Source organism: Mustela nivalis (genome assembly GCF_964662115.1).
Source record: "Mustela nivalis genome assembly, chromosome: 8".
NCBI lineage: Eukaryota > Metazoa > Chordata > Mammalia > Carnivora > Mustelidae > Mustela > Mustela nivalis.
This window is the reverse complement of record NC_139027.1, coordinates 89,343,386-89,366,017: the sequence shown is the minus strand read 5'-3', so window position 1 is coordinate 89,366,017 and position 22,632 is coordinate 89,343,386. Positions and strand designations below refer to the sequence as shown.

General features: G+C 41.0%; 1 protein-coding gene across 11 annotated transcripts in view; it reads left to right on the top strand.

The window, feature by feature from the left end:
- The first annotated feature begins 18,754 nt into the window (after window positions 1-18,754).
- NINL (ninein like) overlaps window positions 18,755-22,632 on the top strand; it is a 154,478-nt gene continuing 150,600 nt past the window's right edge. For all 11 annotated transcript variants that reach the window (XM_082744268.1, XM_082744267.1, XM_082744263.1 and 8 more), the window contains exon 1: window positions 18,755-18,946. The gene's annotated coding sequence lies outside the window, so the exon portion shown is untranslated. The remainder of the gene's footprint in view (window positions 18,947-22,632) is intronic.

The following is a 22,632-nucleotide window of genomic DNA, read 5'->3' as shown; positions in this document are numbered from 1 at the left end:
TTTGAGAGATAAGTGACATCATAAGATGAAACAACATTAGAATAATTGGGATTCCAGAAGAAGAAGAAAGAGAGAAGGGAGCAGAAGGTATACTGGAGAGAATTATTGGGGAGAATTTCCCCTATATGGCAAAGGGAACAAGCATCAGAATTCAGGAGGTGCAGAGAACGCCCCTCAAAATCAGTAAGAATAGGCCCACACCCCATCACCTAATAGTAAAATTTACAAGTCTTAGTGACAAAGAGAAAATCCTGAAGGCAGCCCAGGAAAAGGAGTCTGTAACATACAATGGTAAAAATATTAGATTGGCAGCAGACTTCTCCACAGAGACCTGGCAGGCCAGAAAGAGCTGGCATGATATTTTCAGAGCACTAAATGAGAAAAACATGCAGCCAAGAATACTATATCCAGCTAGGCTATCATTGAAAATAGAAGGAGAGATTAAAAGCTTCCAGGACAAACAAAAACTGAAAGAATTTGCAAACACCAAACGAGCTCTACAGGAAATATTGAAAGGGGTCCTCAAAGCAAAGAGAGAGCCTACAAGTGGTAGATCAGAAAGGAACAGAGACCATATACAGTAACAGTCACCTTATAGGCAATACAATGGCACTAAATTCATATCTCTCAATAGTTACCCTGAATGTGAATGGGCTAAATGCCCCTGTCAAAAGACAGAGGGTATCAGAATAGATAAAAAAAACAAAACCCATCTATATGTTGCCTCCAAGAAACTCATTTTAAGCCCAAAGACACCTCCAGATTTAAAGTGAGGGGGTGGAAAAGAATTTACCATGCTAATGGACATCAGAAGAAAGCAGGAGTGGCAATCCTTATATCAGATCAATTAGATTTTAAGCCAAAGACTATAATAAGAGATGAGGAAGGACACTATATCATACTCAAAGGGTCTGTCCAACAAGAAGATTTAACAATTTTAAATATCTATGCCCCCAACGTGGGAGCAGCCAACTATATAAACCAATTAATAACAAAATCAAAGAAACACATCAACAATAATACAATAATAGTAGGGGACTTTAACACTCCCCTCACTGAAATGGACAGATCATCCAAGCAAAAGATCAGCAAGGAAATAAAGGCCTTAAACGACACACTGGACCAGGTGGACATCACAGATATATTCAGAACATTTCATCCCAAAGCAACAGAATACACATTCTTCTCTAGTGCACATGGAACATTCTCCAGAATAGATCACATCCTCAGTCCTAAATCAGGACTCAACCGGTATCAAAAGATTGGGATCATTCCCTGCATATTTTCAGACCACAATGCTCTAAAGCTAGAACTCAACCACAAAAGGAAGTTTGGAAAGAAGCCAAATACATGGAGACTAAACAGCATCCCTCTAAAGAATGAATGGGTCAACCAGGAAATTAAAGAAGAATTGATAAAAATCATGGAAACAAATGATAATGAAAACACAACGGTTCAAAATCTGTGGGACACAACAAAGGCAGTCCTGAGAGGAAAATATATCGCGGTACAAATCTTTCTCAAGAAACAAGAAAGGTCTCAGGTACACAACCTAACCCTACAACTAAAGGAGCTGGAGAAAGAACAAGAAAGAAACCGTAAGCCTAGCAGGAGAAGAGAAATCATAAAGATCAGAGCAGAAATCAATGAAATAGAAACCAAAAAACCAATAGAACAAATCAACGAAACTAGGAGCTGATTCTTTGAAAGAATTAATAAAATTGATAAACCCCTGGCCAGACTTATCAAAAAGAAAAGAGAAATGACCCAAATAAATAAAATCATGAACGAAAGAGGAGAGATCACAACTAACACCAAAGAAATACAAACAATTATAAGAACATACTATGAGCAACTCTATGCCAACAAATTTGACAATCTGGAAGAAATGGATGCATTCCTAGAAACATATAAACTACCACAACTGAACCAGGAAGAAATAGAAAGCCTGAACAGACCCATAACCAGTAAGGAGATTGAAACAGTCATTAAAAATCTCCAAACAAACAAAAGCCCAGGGCCAGACGGCTTCCTGGGGAAATTCTACCAAACATTTAAAGAAGAACTAATTCCTATTCTCCTGAAATTGCTCCAAAAAATAGAAATGGAAGGAAAACTTCCAAACTCATTTTACGAGGCCAGCATCACCTTGATCCCAAAACCAGACAAGGATCCCATCAAAAAAGAGAGCTATAGACCAATATCCTTGAGGAACACAGATGTGAAAATTCTCACCAAAATACTAGCCAATAGGATTCAACAGTACATTAAAAGGATTATTCACCACGACCAAGTGGGATTTATTCAGGGCTGCAAGGTTGGTTCAACATCCGCAAATCAGTCAATGTGATACAACACATAAATAAAAGAAAGAACAAGAACCATATGATACTCTCAATAGATGCTGAAAAAGCATTTGACAAAGTACAGCATCCCTTCCTGATCAAAACTCTTCAAAGTATAGGGATAGAGAGTACATACCTCAGTATCATCAAAGCCATCTATGAAAAACCCACTGCAAATATCATTCTCAATGGAGAAAAACTGAAAGCTCTTCCGCTAAGGTCAGGAACACGCAGGGATGTCCATTATCACCACTGCTATTCAACATAGTACTAGAAGTCCTAGCCACAACAATGAGACAACAAAAGGAAATTAAAGGCATCCAAATCGGCCAAGAAGAAGTCAAACTATCACTCTTCACAGATGATATGATACTATATACGGAAACCCCAAAAGACTTCACTCCAAAACTGCTAGAACTTGTACAGGAATTCAGTAAAGTGTCAGGATATAAAATCAATGCACAGAAATCAGTTGCATTTCTCTACACCAACAACAAGACAGAAGAAAGAGAAATTAAGGAGCCAATCCCATTTACAGTTGCACCCAAAACCATAAGATACCTAGGAATAAACCTAACCAAAGAGGCACAGAATCTATACTCAGAAAACTATAAAGTACTCATGAAAGATATTGAGGAAGACACAAAGAAATGGAAAAATGTTCCATGCTCCTGGATTGGAAGAATAAATATTGTGAAAATGTCAATGCTACCTAAAGCAATCTACACATTTAATGCAATTCCTGTCAAGGTATCATCCATCTTTTTCAAAGAATTGGAACAAATAATCCTAAAATTTATATGGAACCAGAAAAGACCTTGAATAGCCAAAGGAATATTGAAAAAGAAAGCCAAAGTTGGTGGCATCACAATTCCAGACTTCAAGCTCTATTACAAAGCTGTCATCATCAAGACAGCATGGTACTGGCACAAAAACAGACACATAGATCAATGGAACAGAATAGAGAGCCCAGAAATAGACCCTCAACTCTATGGTCAACTAATCTTTTACAAAGAAGGAAAGAATGTCCAATGGACAAAAGACTGCCTCTTCAATAAATGGTGTTGGGAAAATTGGACAGCCACATGCAGAAAAATGAAATTGGACCATTTCCTTACACCACACACAAAAATAGACTCAAAATGGATGAAGGACCTCAATGTGAGAAAGGAATCCATCAAAATCCTTGAGGAGAACACAGGCTGCAACCTCTTCGACCTCAGCCGCAGCAACATCTTCCTAGGAACATCGCCAAAGGCAAGGGAAGCAAGGGAAAAAATGAACTATTGGGATTTCATCAAGATCAAAAGCTTTTGCACAGCAAAGGAAACAGTTAAAAAACCAAAAGACAACTGACAGAATGGGAGAAGATGTTTGCAAACGACATATCAGATAAAGGACTAGTGTCCAAAATCTATAAAGAACTTAGCAAACTCAACACCCAAAGAACAAATAATCTAATCAAGAAATGGGCAGAGGACATGAACAGACATTTCTGCAAAGAAGACATCCAGATGGCCAACAGACACATGAAAAAGTGTTCCATATGACTCGGCATCAGGGAAATGCAAATCAAAACCACAATGAGATATCCCCTCACACCAGTCAGAATGGCTAAAATTAACAAGTCAGGAAATGACAGATGCTGGCGAGGATGTGGAGAAAGGGGAACCCTCCTCCACTGTTGGTGGGAATGCAAGCTGGTGCAACCACTCTGGACAACAGCATGGAGGTTCCTCAAAATGTTGAAAATAGAACTGCCCTATGACCCAACAATTGCACTACTGGGTATTTACCCTAAAGATACAAATGTAGTGATCCAAAGGGGCATGTGTACCCGAATGTTTATAGCAGCAATGTCCACAATAGCCAAACTATGGAAAGAACCTAGATGTCCATCAACAGATGAATGGATAAAGAAGATGTGGTATATATACACAATGGAATACTATGCAGCCATTAATAGAAATAAAATCTTGCCATTTGCAACAACGTGGATGGAACTAGAGCATACCATGCTTAGTGAAATAAGTCAAGTGGAGAAAGACAACTATCATATGATCTCCCTGATATGAGGAAGTGGAGATGCAACATGGAGGGTTAGGGGGGTAGGAGAAGAATACATGAAACAAGATGGGTTTGGGAGGGAGACAAACCATAAGTGACTCTTAATCTCACAAAACAAACTGAGGGTTGCTGGGGGGATGGGGGCTGGCAGAAAGGGGGTTGGGTTATGGATATTGGGGAGGGTATGTGCTTCAGTGAGTGCTGTGAAGTGTGTAAACCTGGCGATTCACAGACCTGTACCCCTGGGGATAAAAATATATTATATGTTTATAAAAAATTAAAAAGAAAATCAGGTCTCAACTAGTAACAAAAGACTGGCATAATTCCATGCATATTTTCAGACCACACTGCTTTGACTGGAACAAGAAGAAATTTGGAAGGAAAAAAAACACAGAGAAGTTAAAATGCATTCTACAAAAGAATGAGTGGGTCAAACAGGAAATTAAAGAAGAATTAAAAAACTCATGGAAACTAATGAAAATGAAAACACAACTGTTCAAAGCCTTTGGGATGTAGCAAAGATAGTCCTAAGAGGAAGTACATTGCAATAAAGTCTATTCCAAAAAATTAGAAAAATCAGGGCACCTTGGTAGCTCAGTCAGCTTTGTGTCTGCCTTTAGCTTAAGTCATGATCTCAGGTCCTGGTATTGAGCCTTGCAATAGGATTTCTCCTCTGCTTCTCCCTCTGTGTACCCCCCCCCCCAACCAGCTTATGCTTGCACTCTCTGTCTCTCTGAAATAAATAAAATCTTTTTTAAAAATTAGAAGAATCTCAAATATACAAACTAACCTTACACTTAAAGGGGCTGGAGAAAGAAGAGCAAATAAAGCCTAAACAAAGCAGAAGAAGAGAAATAACAAAGATTAGAGCAGAAATCAATAAAATAGAAACGAAAAGAATAGTAAAACAGATCAACAAAACTAGGTGCTGGTTCTCTGAAAGAATTAATTAAAACTGATATACCCCTAGCCAAACTTATCCAAAAGAAAAGAGAAAGCACACAAATTAATAAAATGAATGAAAGAAGAGAGATCATGAACAACACCAAGGAAATACAAACAATTATAAGACAACAAACAATTATAAGTAACTATGTGTCAAAAAATTAGGTAATCTGGAAGAAATGTAAGTCTTCCTAGAAATTTATAAGCTACCAAAACTGAAACAAGAAAAATAGAAAACATGAAAAGATCTATAACTAGCAAGGAAATTGAAGTAGTAACCAAAAACCTCCCAACAAAAAGAATCGAGGGCCAGATGGCTTCCCAAGGAAATTATACCACACATTTAAGGAAGAATTAACACCTATCCTTCTAAAGCTCTTTCAAAAAACAGAAATGGAAGGAAAACTTCCAAACTTATTCTGTGAGACCAATATTACCTTAATCCGAAAACCAAAGAATGATGCCTCCAAAAAGGAGAAATACACTTCAACATCCCTTATGCATACGGATGCAAAAATTCTCACCAAAATACTAGCCAATAGGATCCTACAATATATGAAAAGGTTTATTCACCATAAGCAGGTGGAATTTATTCCTAGGATTCAAGGGTAGTTCAGCATCTGCCAATTAACCAACATGATACACCACATTAATAAAAGAAAGGACAAGAACCATATGATCCTCTCAATTGATACAGAAACAGCATTTGACAAAGTACAGCATCGTTTCTTGATTAAAAGTCTCCACAGTGTGGAGATAGAGGGTCATACCTCAATATCATAAAAGCCACCTATGAAAAGCCCACAGAGAATATCAGCCTCAATAGGGAAAAACTGAGAGCCTTTCCTCTAACTTCAGGAACATAACAGGTATACCACTCTCACCACTATTGTTCAACATAGTATTAGAAGCCCTAGCTTCAGGGATGCCTGGGTGGCTCAGTGGGTTAGGCCGCTGCCTTCAGCTCAGGTCACAATCCCAGAGATCAGTCTGGGATGGAGTCCTGCATCAGGCTCCTTGCTCAGTGGGGAGCCTGCTTCTCTCCCACTTCTGCCTGCCACTTGGCCTGCTTGTGCACACACGTGCTCTCTCTCTCTCTCTCTCTCTCTCTCTCTCTCTGACAAATAAATAAATAAATAAATAAATAAATAAAATCTGAAAAAAAAAAAAAAGTCCTAGCTTCAGCAGTCAGACAACAAAAAGAAATAAATGTCATCCAAATTGGCAAAGAAGTCAACCTCTCTCTCTTCAAAGATGGCATGATACTTTATGTGGAAAACCCAAAAGACTCCACCCCCAAATTGCTAGAACTTGTACAGGAATTCAGCAAAGTAGCAGGATATAAAATCAATGCACAGAATCTATACATTAACAATGAGGTAGAAGAAAGACAAATTAAGGAATCAATCCCATTTACAATAGCACCATAAAAAAAAAATAAGATACCTAGTAATAAACCTAAACAAAGAGATAAAGGAGGGATACCTGGGTGGCTCAGTTGGTTAAGTGGCTGTCTTCAGCTCAGGTCATGATCCCAGCATCCTGGGATCGAGTCCCACATTGGGCTCCTTGCTCTACAGGGAGCCTGCTTCTCCCTCTGCCTGCCACTCTACCTGCCTGTACTCTCTCTATCTCTATGACAAATAAATAAAATCTTTTTTAAAATAACAAAAATACATTTTAAAAAAACAAAGAGGTAAAGGATCTATGCTCAGAACTTTATAGAACACTTATGAAAGAAATTGAGGAACACAAGGAAATGGAAAAACATTCCATATTCATTGATTGGAAGGATCAATATTGTTAAAATGTCTATGCTACCCAGTGCAATCTACACATTCAATGCAATTCTTATCAAAATACCATTGACACTTCACAGAACTGGAAGAAATAATCCTAAAATTTGTATGGAACCAGAAAAGACCCTGAATAGTCAGAGGAATGTTGAAAAAGAAAATCAAAGCTTGTGGCATCATAAATGCCAGACTTCAAGCTTTATTACAAAGCTGTAATAATCAGGACAGCATGATACTGCAATAAAAAGAGACACATACATCAATGGAATGGAATAGAGACCCCAGAAATTGACTCTCAACTCTGTGGTCAACTAATCTCCAACAAAGCGGGAAAGAATATCCAATGGAAAAGAGACAGTCTCTTCAATGAATGGTGTTGGGAAATTTGGACAGGCACAAGAATGAAATTGGACCACTTTCTTACACCATACACAAAAATAAATTCAAAATGGATAGAAGACCTATATGTGAGACAGGAATCCATCAAAATCATAGAGGAGAACAGAGGTAGCAACTTCTTAGGCCTCAGTTGCAGCAATTTCTTGCAAGACATATCTCCAAAGGCAAGGGAAACAAAAGCAGAAATGAGCTATTGGGACTTCACCAACATAAAAAGCTTTCGCACAGCAAAGGAAACAATAAACAAAACTAAAAGGCAACCTACAGAATTGGAAAAAATATTCACAAACAACATAACAGACAAAGAGCTAGTATCCAAAATTTAAAAGAACTTCTCAAACACAATACCCAAAAGGAAATAATCCAGTCAAGAATGGACAGAAGACATGAATAGATGTTTCTCCAAAGAAGACATACAAATGGCCAACAGACACATGAAAAAATGCTCAACATTGTTTGGCATCAGAGAAATACAAATCAAAACTATAATGAGATACCACCTTACACCAATCAGAAGAGGTAAAATTAACGTCAGGAAGCAATAGATGTTGGCAAGGATGTGGAGAAAGGGGAACCCTCATACACTACTAGTGGGAATTCAAGCTTGTACAGGCACTCTGGAAAACAATATAGAGGTTCCTCAAAAAGTTAAAAAAAGAGCTATTCTTCTACCCAGCAATTGTACTACTAGGTATTTACCCAAAGGATACAAACATAGTTATCCCAAGAGGCACCTGCACCCCAGTGTTTATAGGAGCAATGTCCACAATAGCCAAATTATTAAAGAGCCATTGACAAATGAATAGATAAAGAAGTGTAAAATATATGTGTATAGATATAGATATATGTATATGTGTGTGTATATATATATATCACATATATACATACACACACAATGGAATGTTACTCAGCTATCAAAAAAAAAAAAAAAAGAAAGAAAGAAAGAAAAGAAATCTTACCATTTCCAAAAACATGGATGGATCTACTAAGCAAAATAGTCCATTTCATATGAATGGGATTATATAATATGTAAGTTTTGATGTTTGCAAGCATATATATATATATATATATATATATATATATATATATATAATCATCTATTTGTACATCTAACTGTATATCTATCTATCTATCTATCATCTATCTCTACCTATTAAATTGATCATGAATTTCTACTGATGCCCCAGCTTAAATCCAGCACCTCAAGCTTCATACTAGCATTCTACCTATCCTTGCTTCTTTGTAACTCCTTTCTTTGGTGGTAAGAAACCCGGCTTCCAATATCTACCATTTTTCAGAGAGAAAGACAAATATTTATCATTTGCAACCATATCTACTATTTCTACCATAAGAGAAAGACATATTATTTCAATAATATGTGGAATTTAAGAAACAAAACAGGATTAGAGAGGAAGGGAGGGAAAAATAAAATAAGATGAAATCCGAGAGGGAGACAAACCAAAAGAGACTCAACTATAGGAAACACACTGAGGGTTGCTAGAGGGAAGGTGGGTGGGGGGAAGAGGTAACTGGATGATGGGTTAAGGAGGGCATGTAATATAATGTGCACTGGTTTATATGCAACTGATGAATCATGAAACTCTACCTCTGAAACTAATAACACACTATATGTTAATTAATCAAATTTAAATTAAAAAAAAAAAGAAAAGAAAGAAAGTAGACCCTATTAGAGTGGCTACAATAAAATAAACTAACACCACCAAATGCAAACAAGGATGCAGAACAAAAACACATTTATTGCTGGTGGGGAATGCAAAATGGTAGAGCCACTTTGGAAAGCAGTTTGGCAACATAGCATATAGTTAAAGAGAGTCTTACCATACAATCCAGCAACCTCACTCACAGTTATTTGTCAAAGTAAATAGAAAACTTGTGTTAAAACAACAACAACAAACTTGTAGGGAAATGTTTATAGTGGCTCTATTCATAATCACCAAATACTGGAAGTAACCAAGGTGTCTTTTTTTTAATTAATTTATTTATTTTCAGCATAACAGTATTCGTTATTTTTTCACCACACCCAGTGCTCCATGCAATCCGTGCTCTCTATAATACCCACCATCTGGTACCCCAACCTCCCACCCCCCGCCACTTCAAACCCCTCAGATTGTTTTTCAGAGTCCATAGTCTCTCATGATTCACCTTCCCTTCCAATTTACCCCAACTTCCTTCTCCTCTCTAACACCCCTTGTCCTCCATGCTATTTGTTATGCTCCACAAATAAGTGAAACCATAGGTTAATTGTCTCTCTCTGCTTGACTTATTTCACTTAGCATAATCTCTTCCAGTCCCGTCCATGTTGCTACAAAAGTTGGGTATTCATCCTTTCTGATGGAGGCATAATACTCCATAGTGTATATGAACCACATTTTCCTTATCCATTCGTCTTTTGAAGGACATCTTGGTTCTTTCCATAGTTTGGTGACCATGGCCATTGCTGCTATAAACATTGGGGTACAGATGGCCCTTTTTTTCACGACATCTGTATCTTTGGGGTAAATACCCAGGAGTGCAATTGCAGGGTCATAGGGAAGTTCTATTTTTAATTTAACCAAGGTGTCTTTTAACAGGTGAATGGATAAACAAACTGTGTAACAGTCATACAATGGAATACTATTTAACAATTAAAAGGAATGAGCTACTGATATATAAAACAATATGCATAAACAATGAATTCTGGAACACTGAAAAGAAATAAAAATAAATAAATAAATAAATACAAACAATATGGATGAATCTTAAACTCATTTTGCAGAAGTTAAACCCCATAGCTTATATATCATATAATTCCATTCATATGACATTTTGGAAAAATAAAAACTTTAGAGATGCAAAACAGATCAATAGTTGTCAAGGATTTGGGGAGAGGGGAGCAATTAACTGCATAGAAAACACACAGAGGGACTTTTAGGATGATGAAACTGTTGTGTATGACACTGGAATAGTAGATATATGATGATACTATACATTTGTCATTTTCATAAAGCATAAGTTTTACCGTATGAAAATTAAAAGAATAATCAATAAGAATAGTGAGCACCCAACATGGAAATCAGACTGACAAATGAATCTAACTGTAATACGAATGTATGATATAACCTCACTGAAGGAGGTAAGGAAAAAAAAGAGCTGGCCCAAATAACTTTGAAAACTAGTATTTTGACTGGAAACTAAGAGCCTAAACAATGGTACATTAAACACTGTATACTATCTTATAAATTGTTTCTTACAGGGGTATGGATTAACAATTCTGAAAGTAATTTACATATATACTAGAGTTGAAGAAATAAGTAAACGGTAGATATTAGGAGTCAGGTTTCTTCAAAGAAAGAAGTTACAACGAAATAAAGGATGCTAGTATGAAGCTTGAGGTACTGGATTTAAGTTGGGGACATCAGTAGAAACTCATGATCATTTTAATAGGTAGATGGAGATAGATGATTGATAGATAAGATATAAATAGATAGATGTTAGATTTTGTAACTATGTGTATATACTTGGATCAGCATACTTACATACATTTCCTAAAGCCATGCTCTCAGAGAGCCAAGAAGCAGTAACATCCCAAATAGTAATAAGCAAATTTTCACCCAGATATTGGTTTCTAACTACCATTCTCCAGTGAAAGAAACCAGAGGCTCTTTGGAAACATTATTGATACTAGGGCTGAGGCAGAGAAAGTCTAAGCTGAGTCAGAACATCTAAAGAAATGTTGCAGAAACAAACAAACAAACAAAAAATGGCTCATGTCAAAGGGACACAGAAGCCAATCTGAAAGAGCTCCCAAAGGCCAAAGCTGAGAAAATGAATAAAGAAAAGTGGAAAATGAATAATGTGGCATTAGATTATAGTTGAAAGTATAAAGTAAATATACATGAGTCCATACTGATATAAATAAATGATTGATGAATAAATTTTAAAAATATGTAGATATTCCCCTCTCTAAGAGGTGGAATTTAGTCCTCCCCTTCTTCAATGGAGGATGGATTCAGTAACTTGCTACCCAAGATCAGAATCTGGAAAGAAAAAATTTCAACTTTGCAGTAGAGAGATCTGGTAGACACTACATGAACAAAATGATCAAGATTAACATCATCAATAATGTTCAAAGAATGTCAGGTACTGGTAGATATGATGCTATGAGAAAGGCATTTCATCTCTGTGTGTTCTTCCCAGAACCCATAACACCAATCAGAATCATTAGAAAATATCGTATAAGCCTGAACTGAGGGACATCCTATGAAATGCCTACCCAGTACTCCTCATAACTGTCAGGGTCATCAAAAACAAGGAAAGTCTCAGAAACTGTCACAGACCAGAAGAGACTAAAGAGACGAGATGACTGAATGCCATTTGAAATGTTGATTGGGATCTTGGAAAAGAAAAACAACCTTAGTGGAAACACGGCTGAGATTGAAATAAAGTCTGGAGTTTAGCTAACAGTGGTGTCATCAGTAGCTAATCACCTGATTCTGATCATTGAACCACGGTTGTACAAGATCTTAATACTGAGGGAAACTGTGTGAGGATAAATGGGAACTCTGTATTATCTTTGCAACTATTCTGTAAATTTAAACTTATTCCAAAATAATAAATTCTTATTAAAAGAAGAAAAGTGGAATTTACTGAAAGGGTCAAATATATTCAGACTGAGCTAAGCTGGACATATGTGACTGTCAACATTTATCAAAGGGTTACGAAGCAACAAAATTCATAAATCAAAGTATTTTCTAAATGTGCTGAGGTCAGCACTTAGTGGTGACTCCCAGGAAATGTTTGAAGAACCTGAACATGACACATGTTTCCATTAAAGTCCATTAAAGAAATAGATGTCAAAGAGGCTACTGCCTATGTTCTCCTCTAGGATTCTCATGGATTTCTGCCTCATGTTGAGGTCTTTGATCCATTTCAAGTTTACTTTTGTGTATGATATAAGAGAATGGTTGAGTTTCATTCTTCTACACATAGCTGTCCAATTTTCCCAGCACCATTTATTGAAGAGGCTGCTTTTTTTCCAGTGGGTATGCTTTCCTGCTTGCTCAAAGATTATTTGGCCATAGAGTTGAGGGTCCATATCTGGGCTCTCTACTCTGTTCCAGTGGTCTATGTGTCTGTTTTTATGCCAATACCATGCTGTCTTGGTGATCACAACTTTGTAGTAAACCTTAAAATCAGGTAACGTGATGCCCCCAATTTTGTTTTTCTTTTTAACATTTCCTTAGCAATTCAGGTCTCTTCTGGTTCCATATAAATTTTAGGATTTTTTGCTCCAGCACTTTGAAAAATGCTGGTGGAATTTTAATCGGAATGGCATTGAAAGTGTAGATTGCTCTAGGGAGTATAGATATTTTAGCAATGCTTACTCTTCTGATCCATGAGCATGGAATGGCCTTCCATCTTTTCGTGTCTTCTTCAATTTCTTTCACAAGTGTTCTGTAGTTCCTTGAGTACAGATCCTTTACCTCTTTGGTTACGTTTATTCCCAGGTACCTTATGGTTCTTTCTATAGTTTCATTGTTAGTGTATAAGAAAGCAACTGATTTCTGTACTTTGACTTTGTATCCTGCCTCATTGCTGTATGAGTTCTAGTAATTTGGGGGTGGAGTCTTTTGGGTTTTCCATATAAAGTATCATGTCATCCGCAAAGAGAGAGTTTGACCTCTTCATTGTCAATTTGGATACCTTTTATTTCTCTTTGTTGTCTGATTGCTGTTGCTAGGACTTCCAATACTATGTTGAACAAGAGTGGTGAAAGTGGGCATCCTTCTCGTGTTCTGATCTTACAGAGATCAGCTTTTCCCCATTGAGGATGATATTTGCTGTGGGTTGTTCATTGATAGAGTTTATGAAGTTGAGGAATGTTCCCTCTATCCCTATAGTTTGAGGAATTTTAATCAAGAGTGGATGCTGTATCTTGTCAAATGCTTTTTCTGTATCAATTGAGAGGACCATGTGGTTCTTCTCTCTTCTCTTACTGATTTGTTCTATCACATTGATTGATTTGTGAATGTTGAACCCCGCCCCCCTGCATCCCACGGATGAATCCCACCTGGTCATGGTGGATAATCTTTTTAATGTACTGTTGGATCCGATTAGCTAGATCTCGTTGAGAATCTTGGCATCCAGATTCATCAGGGATATTGGCCTGAAAGTCTCTTTTTTGGTAGGGTCTTTGCCTGGTTTGGGGATCAAGGTAATGCTGGCTTCATAAAAAGAGTCTGGAAATTTTCCTTCTGCTTCAATTTTTTGAAACAGCTTCAGGAGAATAGGTATTATTTCTTCTTTGAATGTTTGGTAGACTTCCCCAGGGAATCCATCAGGTCCTGGGGTCTTGTTTTTTTGGAGGTTTTTGATCACTACTTCAATCTCGTTACTAGATATTGGTCTATTAAAGTTGTCAGTTTCTTCCTGATTCAGTTTTGGAAGTTTAGAGGTTCCCAGGAATGTATCCATTTCATCTTGGTTGCTTAATTTATTGGCATATAACTGTTGATAATAATTTCTGATGATTGTTTCTATTTCCTTGGTGTTAGTCATGATCTCTCCCTTTTCATTCATAATTTTATTAATTTGGGTCCCCTTTCTTTTCTTTTGGATTCATTTGGCCAGTGGTTTATTGATCTTATTAATTCTTTGAAAAGGCCAACTTCTAGTTTTGGTGATGCATTCTACTGAATCTCTATTTTCTATCTCATTGATCTCTGCTCTAATCTTGATTATTTCCTTTTATGTGTGGGGGTTGGCTTAATTTGTTGTTGATTCTCCAGCTCTTTAAGGTGTAAATAGAGCTGGTGTTTTCTGTATGTTTCAATTGTTTTGAGGGAGGCTTGGATGGCTATGTATTTCCTCCTTTGGACTGCCTTTGCTGTATCCCATAGGTTTTGGACCAATGTGTCTTCATTCTCATTGGTTTACATGAATTGTTAAAGTTCTTCTTTGATTTCCTGGTTGATCCAAACATTCTTAAGCAAGGTGGTCTTTAGCTTCCAGGTGTTTGAATTCCTTCCAAACTTTTTCTTGTGGTTGAGTTCCTGTTTCAAAAGACTGGTCTGAGAATATGGAAAGACCTAAACATTTTTATAGAATTGAGTTGAAGACCTCTAGTTCATCACAGTTATTCACTTTTTGTCTCCTTAGGGTTATACAGTGTTTACATGGGTACATAGTCATTCTGAATAAAGACTCTTTATTGCTATTGCTGCATGCACCTTGGAACTTAGCATCATTGGTCAGGATCTTGGCTATGCACCCCCCCAGCTAGTCTACTTCAGCTTGATATGGCCTGCCACTGTGCCCAAACATTGGTTGGGAGGGGTCCCAGGCACATCACAAGGGCTCCAGCCTCACTCAGAGCAGGTATGGAAACCCCCAGAGCCCAGAGCATGGTGTGAGCATCACTCATTAGTCTTCTCTGGTTGTCTTTCACTCTGTGTGGAGTTTGCCACTTGTAGGCAGTTGTAATTTTCACTTGTCCTTTGTTCCCCCTCCCTCCTCCTTTTTGTACCTTGTTCCCCCAGAACCTGGCTTTTATCCTGCCTCCTCCCCACCAGTCACATTTCCCCAGGTCCTCACAACATCCTTTAAAGTAGATTCCTTACAAAATATATACACCTACACATCCTTCATGCTAGATCACAGTGCAGCTCAGTTCAGCATTCTGATATATTGTCATGCTGGTAAGACTTCCTGTTCTGTATCAGGGATGAAAGGATGGAGCTAAGGGCTGGAGAAGCATCATCAACAAGGTTAAAGAAGGATATGGTCCAGGTCCAGCACAGCCCACTCTATCCTCTAGCTATCACAAACAACACTTGCTGGATTCTAGGCATGGGGGCCAAAAAAAAAAAAAAAAAGATAGCCCTTGCCCATAGGAGCTCAAAAACTAGCAGAAGAGCAAACTAGTAACAAGAGTAATAAAGTAAAGGGTGACAGAGATTGTATGGACTTGAACGTGAGTTTCCTGGGAGGAGAAAAAAGGGAGCAAGCACATGCTGGGAGAATTTCTGTGTTGAGTGCTGAAGCTGACTGAGAGGTAACCAGGGGGGTGCAAAGCCTCGGAAAAAAGATAGCTCAAGGTCTGTTTCATTTTCAGAGAACTGAGAAGGCCCCACTGATCTGAAGTCTAAATGAGAATAGACTAGCAGTGGGAGGGCTGGAAAATTGGCAGGGCAATGTTCAGAAGGAAGGACCTGACAAACAATTTCAGCTGAAGGCCTTGAAGGGCTTTAGGCAGAATAGGGACAACACAGTTGTATGTTTTAGAAAGCACATCTGGCCACTATACAGAGGTGACAAATGCAAGTACAGACAGTGGACTTTAGTGCTTTTGCAATCCTCTGGAGGCATTCGGAGGGCCCGACCCAGGAAGGTGTGGCCCGGATGAGGAGGGAGTGATGAGGGAGAGAGAGAACATGCAGAAAACTACAGGACTCAGCAACTGAGTCAACATGAGGAGGAGAGAGAAGGGCTGTGACCTTCATTAAGTGGGGAGTCCACAAGAAGCAGCACATTGTAGGGAAAAAAATAAGTATTTCAGTTTGAAACTTGACTGGTTGAATTTGAACTGCTTGTCAAACATGGAAGTGGAATATCCAGTTGGCAGTTGGATGTTTGGGGATTTAAGAGAAAAAGAGTTGGGTGCCTGGGTGGCTCAGTTTGTTAGGCATCTGCCCTCGGTTCAGGTCATGATCACAGGATTCTTGAATCAAGCCCCACTTTGGGTTTGCTGCTGGGCAGAGAGTCTGCTTCTCCCTCTGCCTCTCTCCCCAGCTCATGCTCTCCCCTCCCCTGTCAAATAAATAAAGTCCTTAAAAAAAGAGAAAGAGGGGCACCTGGGTGGCTCAGTGGGTTAAGCTTCTGCCTTTGGCTCAGGTCATGATCTCAGGGTCCTGGGACCTGGGCCCTGCATTAGGCTTTCTGCTCAGTGGGGAGTCTGCTTCCCCTTCTCTCTCTGCCTGCCTCTCTGCCTACTTGTGATTGCTGTCTGTCAAATAAATAAATAAAATCTTTTTAAAAAAGCAAGAAAGAAAATCACTAGAAGAATATTTATTTATTCATGTATTTATTTTTAAAGATTTTATTCATTTATTTGACAGAGAGGGAGAGAGATCACAAGCAGGTAGAGAGGCTGGCAGTGAGGAAAGGCTGGGGATGCAGACTCCCTGCTGAGCAGAGAGCCCAATGCGGGGCTCAATCCTAGGACCCCGAGATCATGACCCGAGCTGAAGGCAGAGGCTTAACCCACTGAGCCATCCAGGTGCCACTAGAATATTTAAAAAAGAGAGAGAGAGAAAGAGAGAACCAGAGTGAGGGCAGACTAGAAATACTGAGGAATACTATGCAATCAGCACAAGGTTGGTAACTTAAGACAGGGGACGAGGAAGGCACCCAGAGACTGGCAGAGAGCAGGGAGCCAAGTCTAGGACCCTTGTGATGAAAATATCTAGGGAAGAGAAAAGGAGGATCACAAGGGAGCACTGAGAAGAAATAGTCAGAGAAGCCACAGGATAGGCAGGACGGCTCTGCCAGGGACCCAGAGTGCAACTGGCCCATGCCCTGAAGCCTAGAAGATAAGGAATGAAGACAAGCCTCTTAATTTGATGACTGGAAAGACAGTGGGGGCACTGAGAGGGGGGTAAGGGCCATGCAGCCCAAGGGCTCTGATCAGCCCCAGGGGCCAGTTCTGGGGACAGATTTTGGCACCTGGGAGCTATATGGATCCCAGTATGTTATTTAACTACTTAAGCATCATTTCCCACCTCTGTAAAAGGACAATTTTACAACTATGGCCTGGGATTGTTGTGAGGATTAAAATAAGGTTGTGCATGGAAGAAACCCAGCATAAAATGAGTAACTGTGGTTGCTTCCACCCAAACCTTGGAGTCCCCCATTTTCTCTCCTACAACCCACCTCCAGTTGGAGGCGCTTCCTGTCTGCCAGACCACCCCAAATACCCATATAACCACTCCTCACCCCTTCCATCCTGGTCCAAGCCACCTCCATCTCAGTCAGTTACTGCCGCTGCCGCCACCACAACCACTACTACTACTACTACTGCTACTACTACTTCTTCTTCTTCCTCTTGCTCTTCCTCTCCTTCTCCTTCTCTTTCTTCTTATTCTTTAAAGATTTTTATTTATTTATCTGACAGCCAGAGAGGGAACACAAGCAGGGGGAGTGGGAGAGGGATAAGCAGGCTTTCCACTGAGCAGCAAGCCCCCCATTCAAGGTTGGATCCCAGGACTCTGGGATCATGACCTGAGCCGAAGGCAGCCGCTTAACTACTGAGACACCCAGGTGCCCCACTACCATCACTTCTTAACAGTCTCCCTATTTCAACCTTTGCTCCCTCTCTCCCCACTTGCCCTCACCCAGTGACCAGGGTGACTTTACGTCTGACCACAAGTTCCCTCTACTAAACACTCTCAGAATAGAAACAAGTCCTTAACAAGAGGTCAGCAAGGCCCCACCTACCTCTCCGCCCATCTTTCACTTCTTTCTGGCTTCACACACCACACAGTTCACCCTGCCACTCTTCTTGGCCACAGGGAAACTCACTGGGCATCCTCTAGACTCAAGGCCTGGCCTGGACTGCTGCCTGCCTCCCTCCCTCCCTTCTGGCCTTCACTGACCTGGCCTTTTTCTGACCTTCCCTGGCCCAACCTCCAGCACTCCTTAAGCTCCTCTCTTAATTTGCATCTTTTTGGCATTTATAACTAGCATTTTTGCGTATTTCATTTAAGCTTTTAAATTGTCTTCTGACCTGTAAACTCCACGAGGGACAAGGATTTTATCTTATCATTTTATTTTATTTGGCCAACCCTCCCCCTCCCCGTATTATTACTGCTCCATTTTCAGTCCCTGGGACGACAGCTGGCACTAGTAGGTGCTCAATAAATACTTGATTTGCTATATGATGGGAAGACAGAAACCATAAGTTTTGCGTCTTCCGGTTCCTTCAACTGCGAATTTGGGGTATTACTACCTGGCTTGCGTCCTCGGGTTGTTCCCAGAAAATGATGCTGGAGTAAGCGCTGTGAACGGCCAAACTCCAGTAAGGGCGCGTCGCCAATGTTCCAGGACCCGCCAGGGAGGCTCGGTGCCCAGGCTCGCCACTCCCCTGCCCTCATGCCCCCTCCGGCCCTGCGACCTCACGCCCCGCCCACCCGGCCCGCCCTCTTGGGTTGGGCCAGCGGCGCGGGGCGCCGGGAGGACGAGGAGGCGGTGCCTGGAGGCTGCTGGAGCGCCGCGTTGGGGCCTCCAGACACAAAGAGCTGCCAACGGGACGAGCCCTGAGATCCCCGCGCGAGCTAGCCCCGTCAGCTCGCGCCCCTGTGCCCCGCGCGGGGGAGACCAGAGGCGGCCACTGCCCAGGTGAGCGGGGCTGGGGCGGGGCTGCGGGGCCCGCCCCTCCGCCGCACGTGCGACAGGCCGGGGAGCGCGCCAGTGGTGAGGGCCGCTGGAGAGGAAGGCGCGCGGTCTCCCGGGCTGCGCCCTAGGTGGGGACGAGGGGGTCCGGGGCCCTGCGACCGTGGGCGCGGCGGGATCGTGGGGCGAACCCCGTGACACAACCAGCCCTCGCCTTGGCGCCCGGGACAGGCCCCTGCACGAGATCTGTGCATCTTTAGCATCCGGGTACGGGACTCCAGGTTCGGTCAGCCTGACGTGTTGGCCGCCTTTTTTTCCGTCACCCCGGAAGACAGGAAGGGGAGCTCGGGGGCGGGAGGTCCCTTTAAAAGAACGTGTCCCGCGGGAATCTAGCAGCTCCACCAAACCTTTGAAAACCAGGTTCTGCAGTCGCTGCCGTTCCTGCAGCGTGCGCGATCCTCGCAAGCGGTTTGCCGCTTTCCGGCCCGCCTCTTTGCTATCCATTCCGTGGTTGTTCTGTAAAAGGCTGAATAGTAGTGACTGTAACTAGACCTAAGATTTGGGCTTACCTGAGTCCTTGGCTTCAAGTACAAATTAAGAATTCAGGCTCAAGGCCAGAGATTTGGTTAATCACAAGCAAGAGGCCAAAACTTTGGGTCAGATTCTACCCGGAACTATTTGGAGGGCTGCGGGAGCAGAAGACTTTCCTCCCCCGCCCCCCATCCTTAGGGTAACCTTGAGGCTCCTGGTAAGACTTTTGCCAACAAAGGATTTTTTTTTTCATTTGTTTATTTATTATAAACATATAAGGATTTTTTTTTAAGATTTTATTTATTTATTTGACAGACAGAGTTCACAAGTAGGCAGAGAAGCCGGCGCAGGGTAGGGGGGCCGGGAAGCAGGCTCCCTCCTGAGCAGAGAGCCCGATGTGGAGCTCGATCCCAGATCCCACGACTCTGGGATCATGACCTGAGCTGAAGGCAGAGGCTTAGCTCACTGAGTCACCCAGGTGCCCCCACCAAAGGATTTTTAATGTTGTTTTCTGTAAACCCAGGAATGGAGGAATCTTTTTGGATGGTGTTCTGTGTTGATGAAAGTTAGAGCATGTAGCTGGCACTGCCTGTACTCCTCTGTCTCTCTCAACCCTGGATTGCCCTTCCTTATATTTCCAGATGTAGTGGCTTCTTGTTTCTCAAAGACTGTACATAGTCTCCCTTGAGTTGAAATCATTTGTTTCTCAAATAAACAAACACCCTCTAGGTAATTCTAATGCACTCAAGTTTGAGAATCGCTGGCATATGCTAGCTTTTGTGCATTGACTTAGTTTGTATTTCTTTTTTTTTTTTTTTTTTTTTTACCAAAGATTTTATTTATTTATTTGAGAGAGAGAGAGACAGAGATAGTGAGAGGGATTAGAAGGGGAGAGGAGAGGGAGAAGCAGGCTCCCTACTCAGCAGGGAGCTCATCCCAGGACCTTGGGATCATGGCCTGGGCTGAAGGCAGAGGCTTAACCAACCGACCAACCCAGGTGCCCCAACTTATTTTGTATTTCATGAGAGGAAACCAGCAGATATTTTTATGATGACACACAGGCTTATAAGCCAGTTATTTTATCTTGGGATCTATTTTGTTTAATAAGTTAAAATTTTGGTGTGCTGGAGTTTGTCAAAATGGACATCATTTGTTCTTGTTAAAAAGATCTGAAGGGAAATCATTCTTCACATTGCCTAGTTTGTTTTGTCACCAAGAGACCAGGGCTCCATTTCTGAAAACCAGCATAGCCAGCACACAAGCCATGCAGAGGGCCCAAGGGACACACTCTACCTGTGTGGTGAGCCACACAAGCCCTCCAGTGACCAGGTACCTAAAGCCTGCCCTCCCACAGGCCCCATGCACCCTGCCTCCATGGAGCAGCAGCAGGGAAGTGTGGAGTCTATCACAGACCAAGGTGGGGTAGGCCCCCTTCCAGCTGGTGACTGGTTCAATGGCCCAGAAGCCAATGATGCAGAGGCCACTGGGTGTGTTCCTCCTCATTCTTAAAGAGTCACAGAAGCCACCCTCCCTCTTCCTCCATATGTGAGACAATGTGTGGAAAAGGGGCAGGCTGGGCCCCCATATACCAGTTCAGCTACTGGAAAAACCCATCCTGAAGTATTATACTTTCCTTCCAGACTTCCCTACCTGTTTAAGCCAAGACTGAGTTGTGTTTTCCATCCTTGTTAGCTAAAAATATCCCTACTGATGGACATCCACAAATGTTAAATTTATAACTGAAAAATTAAAAAAAATCAAACTAGACAATGTGAAGAATGATTTCCCTTCAGATCTTTTTAACAAGAACAAATGATGTCCATTTTGACAAACTCCAGCACACCAAAATTTTAACTTATTAAACAAAATAGATCCCAAGATAAAATAACTGGCTTATAAGCCTGTGTGTCATCATAAAAATATCTGCTGGTTTCCTCTCATGAAATACAAAATAAGTTGGGGCACCTGGGTTGGTCGGTTGGTTAAGCCTCTGCCTTCAGCCCAGGCCATGATCCCAAGGTCCTGGGATGAGCCCCGCATCAGGGCATCAGGCTCCCTACTCAGCAGGGAGCCTGCTTCTCCCTCTCCTCTCCCCTTCTAATCCCTCTCACTATCTCTGTCTCTCTCTCTCAAATAAATAAATAAAATCTTTGGTAAAAAAAAAAAAAAAAAGAAATACAAACTAAGTCAATGCACAAAAGCTAGCATATGCCAGCGATTCTCAAACTTGAGTGCATTAGAATTACCTAGAGGGTGTTTGTTTATTTGAGAAACAAATGATTTCAACTCAAGGGAGACTATGTACAGTCTTTGAGAAACAAGAAGCCACTACATCTGGAAGTTTAAGGAAGGACAATCCAGGGTTGAGAGAGACAGAGGAGTACAGGCAGTGCCAGCTACATGCTCTAACTTTCTTCAACACAGAACACCATCCAAAAAGATTCCTCCATTCCTGGGTTTACAGAAAGCAACATTAATTATTATTATTGTTGTTAATTATTCTTATTTTTTTAATTTTTTGAACTTTAAAATATTTTTGGTAGCTGTTTTTAAAGCATGCTCTCACTGTATACCAGGCTCTGTTCTCTGCTTTTGGTAAATTCTTCCATGTGGTGCTCATAGGACCTGAGCCAGGGCATGCTCTTGTTCCCCATCCCAAAGATGGGGTTATGCTCAGATCCCATGGTACCAGGATCTGGACAGGCTCTCTGCAGATTTTCTGCCTCCTAGCACATGGGATTTCCAACTATGTGTCACTGCCTCAGTGACTAGATGATTTCTGTACATGAAAAAGAAAGAGTTTTTAATGCTGTTAAAAAGCTGTGACTTACACAATCTGTCTCGATGTGTGAAGTGAGTGAGAGGTAAGGGAATTGGCAACTCAAATTACGTATGTAAGTAGTAGTTGTGCTTTGCACTAGTAGGCATCATGTGTGTCCGTGCCCAAGGGAATAACGTTAAAAAGATGAGTCTGATGTTGGGTTTGGGGCTGTAGCCGCCACCAGCCACTCTATGGTCCTGCTAGGGCAACCTCCTAGGAGTGCCATTCACACCGGGGGCCTGTGGGGTCTCCCTTAGGGTCACTGATGGCATCAGACCATGAACATAAGAACCAGCATCAACTAATGTAATTAAACAGTCACTAATTTGGGGCTTAGTTT